Source organism: Anabrus simplex, chromosome 3 (assembly GCF_040414725.1).
Source record: "Anabrus simplex isolate iqAnaSimp1 chromosome 3, ASM4041472v1, whole genome shotgun sequence".
NCBI lineage: Eukaryota > Metazoa > Arthropoda > Insecta > Orthoptera > Tettigoniidae > Anabrus > Anabrus simplex.
This window is the reverse complement of record NC_090267.1, coordinates 434,016,733-434,024,119: the sequence shown is the minus strand read 5'-3', so window position 1 is coordinate 434,024,119 and position 7,387 is coordinate 434,016,733.

Genomic DNA, 7,387 nt, shown 5'->3' with positions numbered 1-7,387 from the left:
GATGGGGACGTTCAGACTTGAGCAGGCACCGCGATGTTATTGAACAGGAATAGGCTATGTGCCAACATCAGGTTTTGCAATCCCCCGACCTCATTATCATCCCACATCCACATACGCAGGTTATGTATCGGCGTCAAATAGATAGACCTTCACTAGGTGAGCCGGACATGTCCTCAGAAACTCCTGACACCAAATCCCAGACGATAAATAAATAATATGGCCTGTCCTTGGAGTATGGTATGCATTAAGACAAAGAAAACACCATCACAATCGTACACCAGAATTACTATCACCTTCGTGTTGCTGGGGATTGTGGTACACTTTTGACATCTGTGGGGGATCTGTAATGACGCCATTCATTTGACTGGCATTTCAGTTTGGTCTCGTATGAATTTTAATCCGGCTGCACAGTTCCTACTTCAAGAACATCTTGGACACGAACTGTTCAACCAGCCTCTCACAGACGATACTACTCTTCGCAGCACACTGCATGCACAGACCGTTGGACGGACAAGGCTATGTATTGTGGGGTAGATTGGGTAACCCTAACGTGTGTATACACAAGAAGCACACTGGTTCCATTTCCTGGTGTACATACACGAGTATTACTATTAGTAAGGAAACAGCCCTTGGACAGGGTGCATCTTCATTTTAAGAACTATGCATACAAGTGATCATTACACGAATTATTGCTAATAAATAGCGGTGTACCTTTCAAATCAACTTCCAGATTTTTCCTTTCCTTAGTTGAAGGGACGTCAGGATTTGTCTCAATATTTCTCCTTTTCTTTCTAGTGAAGAAAAATCTGACTTGCTTCTCAGATTCCTGTTTTGGGAGTACAGTTTTGATTTTGGTAACACTGTTCTCCTTTAATACTTCTGTCAGGACTGAGAGAGCCTAACACAGCCATTAAATTATGTACATAATTTAACTTTGGTGGCTCATTTATTATTGTTTTTTCCAGGGTTTTGGCTTTTAATTCGTTAATCATGCTGTTAACTGATAATGCTGATGTAATTTCCTTCAGGGAATTCAAAATAAATTCATTAATTACATTATTTCTTCTTTCATGAACTTCTTCGTTTTCCTCTTCTGAAAATGTAGTGATATTTACACTCCTCAAAACCAAATGAATATGTTTGCATATTGTAGAATGCAAAGAATAGTCACATCATGTACATGAGTACTCATGGATATGTTACATATTTTGCATTCATAACAAATAGATGGGCAGTTGTAATGACCTGTTTCACATTCTTTCCTGACACTATAAAACTCATCTGTCCTTCTGCTTTAAACATTCCATGAAGTGGAACTTTTCACTGTCAAAATATCATCGAAACACATTTCTAGACTGTTTTTTTGTTTCTTCCTTATATGTTGCACAGCTATGCAAAGTATTCCTTTATTTACTTCTGGCAATATATCAAACACTATGAGTTTTACCACTAACCTCACAGCATTTATGCTCTTATCCATCAAACTGACTCTGAGACCTTTCATGACCACTTGTTTTAGGATTCGTTGGAAGGCTCCTAAATGCATACTGGTATTAATGTGCATTCCTAATCCGTAACAATAGGGCCACTAATGACACCTATTAGCATATTCCTTCTTGACGTACACACCAAACTCTCTAGATGTCTGATCATTTTCACAAGTATCTAGGAAGTTGTTGAGCTCACTGTGGAATTCAACTACGTCTTCGCACTGCAACAATGTCCTTAGTTGTTTGTACACAATTGCTTTGAATTCCTGGCTACCATGAATTTTAGAGGAAATATTATTTCTCCAAGCCCTATCCACGTGCCACATGCATAGAAGTTTCTTTAACGGGGCACCCATGACTTCCACCCATGCATTAGAGAATGAAGCTGAATCATCCGTCATCAGTAGACCTCGGATTTTAGTCAAAAACCTATTTTGTTCCTTAAGAGATAACTTAAAATGAATTTGTATTTAAATGTTTCATGTATTTATAAGGTTAGAAACGGTGGTCCTATAACGCCTAAAATGCCTAAATTGGCGTTAGAACCTATTTTTGCCTATATTCTATAATTGCTTTATTTTATCCCTTAATCGATTGAAAACGCTTTAAATTTAGTCGGAGAACCTCTAATACTTGCCGACTCGTTTTCAGGATCTTGAATAGTACTTTCTTGAAATTCTTTACAGACAAAATGTGAAGCTGTAAACCAATTACCACTCCCCGGAAGTCCTTAAGAACCTCCCGCTGTGAATACTCCCTTTGCCCCTTAGTTTGTGTATCACGAGGTCGGGGGCAGTGTCCATTGACCTGCCGGAAACGGAACTATTCATTCCAACCTGTGAGAAACTTTCAGTGCGTCCGTTTGCTCAGTGTGTGCATTATGCCGAAAGTGGCAGCTTTCAAGACATCCTTAATTAAACAGTGGTTGTAGGAGTTTCCCCATTTCATGTCGGGTGGAAAAATTATATTCTGCGACGTTTTCGGCTAAGAGGTAAGTGAAATTTGTTTTATATTTCACTCTGAAGTACGTACTTCAGTGTGAGAGTCGTACTTAATACGTAAGCGTTCTATCCCTCTGTTGTATTACGTTTTATACATTTTATAGGCCTACATCAATTCAGTGAACATACACTAAACGAAGTATAACAGTAAATATGAATTGGGGATTATATCGCATCCCGATCCCTCAATTTTTTGTTTATAGAATCGTTAAAAACTGGTCATGTTTGTGTAGTACTATAAGGTCTATTCATTTCGGAGAAAGGCAATTTTTCAAGCAGGTTTTAGAAAAGGAATAATAGTACACACGTATTGAAAAATGAGCATATCATGCTGCCGTAAGGAACCTAAAAATACGAGGTGGAAATTGTAAGAAAATTAGATATGCACTTTTATCAATTGTAGGAAGTGTATGGCAGATTATACATATTGTAAATATATACAGCAATGATGTCTTGATAAGCATACAGTAAATGTAGGGAGGCAAAAACACGGAATTCAGCCATGCGTGGGCATCAGTACTGGTAGTAACAAAAATGTTGGGCAACATAATCTTTCCGAACATAACAAAACAGGAAATGAAATGAATTAAATTCACTTCTACTGTGTTCGGCTCCTTGGTTGAATGCTTAGCATAGTCGCCTTCGGTTCAGAGGGCCCCGAGTTCCAATCCGGCCGGATCGGAGATTTAAACCTGAAATGGTTATTTCCCCTGACTTGGGGACCGTGTATTTGTACTGTCCGAAACATTCCTGAAACGCACACACAATACTATCGTCTACTACAAAAGCACGCAGTTTCCTGTACAGGCCACATGCCGCCCACCCTCGTTGGAGGGTATGTCTTACAAAGGCTGGACCAGAATAGGTATAGTCACGTAGAACTATTAACTCTACTGCGTCACTTAAAGGTCCAGGGTGCATGTCGACTGGAGGGATCGGCAAGCGCTACAAGGCCCTGTGAATTTGAATAGTCTTCTGTGCATATTTTCGTCTGGCCTATATACTTTCACGGTTTACACAACATTTTACGACTGTTTATAGTTGTCGTTGTTTCTAGGTGTCCAGTGAAAGGCGATCGCATCTTAGTCAACATGTCCAGGGGATTAAACATCAGGAAAATCTGCAAAGAAAGTCAAACCTTAAACAAAAATTATTAAGAACCGAATCGCTAAATAAGGGAAGCAAAGACAGCCCCAGCATTTGCCTGGTGTGAAAATGGGAAACCACTGAAACTCATCTTCAGGGTATGAAATTTGAACTTGTATTCATCGTCATTTTCACTTACCCTTCTCCAGCTCCTGCCAGGTCGAGATGTTGATGGTACTTCTACGCCGTTCTTTCTCCTTCCACTACTTCTCTTCAGTAATTCAGTAATTGTATTCCACTCCAGTCTTTTTGATATATTGTTCTTGACAGAGTATATCATCCTACTATACTCCACAGGAAATTCATCTCACCGGCCTGAATTTTTAATCTCATCACTTGCTGTCAGTGTCCAAGTCTCTGATGCAAATATTAATTTAGGGGTTTAGTACATTTTGTACATTATCTCTTGCCGGGCTGAGTGGCTCAGATGGTTGAGGCGCTGGCCTTCTGGCCCCAACTTGGCAGGTTCGATCCTGGTTCAGTCCGGTGGTATTTCACGGTGCTCAAATATGTCAGCCTCGTGTCGGTAGATTTGCTGGCACGTAAAAGAACTCCTGAGGGACAAAATTCCGGCACCTAGGCCTCCCCGAAGACCGTAAAAGAGTAGTTTGTGGGACGTAAAGCCAATAACATTTAAAAAAAATACATTATCTCTTTACATTTCATAGGAAAGTTCCACACCAACTTCCTTACATTCTGGTAGAACATATTTCCCATTTGTAATCTTCTGCTGATCTTCATACGCAACCTTGCATCTTGTATTCTTTCATTTCTCAAATATTTCAAGCTTTCAATAACCTCAAGGTTTTCTCCTCTGATACTAACAATTCCTTTTCCTTCTCTTTCTCCTCTTGTCATCACCACTGTTTTGCTCTTGTATTATGCAGGTTTAATTTTTATTTATCTTCTCCTGTGGTTCCAATATAAGTGGTCCGTTATTGGAAATTATAAATTTTCCAGCTAACTCATTCTTGGTTGCCAACGTTTGTGCTCAGCGTGCCAATTTGTGTTCATTAGTTGGTAACTAGCACACTTACCAAGGTGCATGGTTACTGCATGTAGGGGAGGCCATTGCATAGGCCTCTTTGAATCACTGGCAGTGCCAATGGATTATGAAAGAATTTATCTCTTACAAAAATTGATGCTTGTTAGGCCATCAGAAAATGTCAACGAAGAATGAATTACCTGGTAAATTTATAATTTCATATAATGGACCATTTATATTGGAATTATGAATTATTTATTCATTCAAGACTATTCTTTCAGGTTCCCTGGGGGAATTAGTGTTCTTGCTGATTAGACCTAGTGCTTACAGTGCACTATGCCGTCTGGTATGGGCTAGAACAAATTTTACTTACATTGATCTGTCTCAATCTCATCCTTGGCTTTGACAATATGAAAATGACTGATGTATGAGTGAAGCTGGTAATGCCATTCCTTATGCAGTCAGTCCTTGCTATGAATGGTGTGAAAACGTTACTCATATGGTTGGCTGGTTCATGCATTTCTGTGGGTTTCGCAGGCTAATATGTAATAGCATCTTCTGACCTGGTGAGAAAAAGAACAGTAAACTCACTCACTCTCTATTTGCGTAGTATACCTCCTCAGTGACGCCTGGGACATACGGTATGTGACAGCTGATGGTGGAGCTATTCAGGATCGGACCAGCCTTTATTGAAACACTCAATGCACTTAAACGGTAAACAAATGTGTACCATCTGAAGGCCTAGTAGGCATCAGTTTTTGTAAAAGAGAGTAGTTCTCTCATAGTGCATTGGCACTACCAGTAGCACAATGTGGCCTGCGCAGTGGTCTCCAATACATGCACTAGCCATCTGTCTTGGTAAGTGTGCTAGTTACCAACTAATGAGCCCAAATTAATACACTGGGGCGAAATGCTGGCAACCAAGGAGGAGTTAACTATGAAATTCATAATTTCCAATAAAGGACCATTTATATAGGAATTATGAATTAGACTACTCATTTGGGACAAATATTTCAAGTTCCCTATGGGAATCAAAGTTTGTACCAATCAATCAATCAATCAATCAATCAATCAATCACTACTGATCTGCATTTAGGGCACTCGCCCAGGTGGCAGATTCCCTATCTGTCGTTTTCTTAGCCTTTTCTTAAATGTTTGCAAAGAAATTGGGAATTTATTGAAAATCGCCCTTGGTAAGTTACGAGGGTTGGGGCAAAAGCCATGGCAACTATGTTTTTCTTGAAGATACCAGTCCGGTTGGAAAATGTGACATATACAGACGAAAGGACAAGGTGTTAACTACAAGTGTGGACAATGAATAGCACTGAAATATCGTAACACACTAATTTATTACGGTAGTATACAGGGCAATATGGCCTTCCCGGTGCAAAAGAATCACAACACAGTACACATAAAGTTGACATGACAAACCTGGGCCTAAAGACCCTCAACGTACTCCCCTGCTACTGACACCATACGCTGCCAACGATGTGGGAGGCGCTGAATACCATCTGCCTCAGCATTTGCCACACCATGTGTGAATCGGGTCACCTGTTGGCGCACAGCATTAGCAATGTCCTCTCGTGTTCCAAACTGCCTACTACGTAGTGGTTCCTTAATCTTTCGAATGAGATCAAAGTCACAGGGCGAAATGCTGTCCGGAGTGTACGGTGGGTGCTCCGATTCTTCCCATCCCCAACGTCGCAGTAGCTGCTCTACACACTCTGTTTTATGTGGTTTTGCATTGTCGTGCAGGATTATTGCACTGTCCACAAGATCCGGACGTTTCTCTCGAACGCCTCGTCGTAACTGTCGCACCAAGAAGTCCCTGTAGTACTGTGCGGTCACTGTTCTGCCATGTGGAACAAAGTGGCAAACAATGAAACCCCTGACGTCATATGCGACGATCACCATCAATTTGACTGGGGAAGGATTCTGACGGACCTTCTGCCTCCTTGGTGATCCAGCATGTTGCCACTGCCCGGACTGCCGCTTCAGTTCTAGTTCGTATGCCCTGGCCCAAAATACATTGATGGCGATTATTCGTGAAAAGAATTGATCGCCGTCCTGTTGCCAGCGTGAAAAGTGGTCGGAGCATATTGCATAGCGCACCCACCTTTGAGATTCCGTCAGTGCATGCGGTACCCACCACGATGCGATTTTGCGCAGTTGCAGCTCATTACGCAATATCCTGTAGACGATGCGATTCTCGATGCCACTTGCCCTCTCTAACTCCAGTAGCGTCCATCATCTGTCTTCATCCAGGAGCTGCTCGATGACGGCACGTGACACGTCGGTCCGCACACTGACAGGTCGTCCCGAACGTTGCTCATCACTAGTTGACACACATCCTTGCTGAAACTTTCCTACCCATACTGTACGGTATGGTAGGGCATTATTCCCAAGGGCTTCCATTAATTCACCGTGACATGCCATAGCATTTCTCCCTCGGAGAACGGCTTTTTGATGTAAGCGCATTGCTCAACATGGGTTACTTCCATCTCACACGACACTCACCAACTGACTGATTTCACAGATCTCGCTGCGCTACTACCAGCTATCACAGAGCCATTTGGTGTTCTGTATACACACTATGCCTGAAGAACTTCCACACGACACATATACACTGCTGTTTGTAGAAAGTGAAACACCAAGACCGAGAGTTGTGATCACAATGCAATTTATTCCACATATTAGGGACATGACAAGACATAAATGATTACAGTTACAAAACTTACATGCACGGTGACCGTGGAAATTCAGTA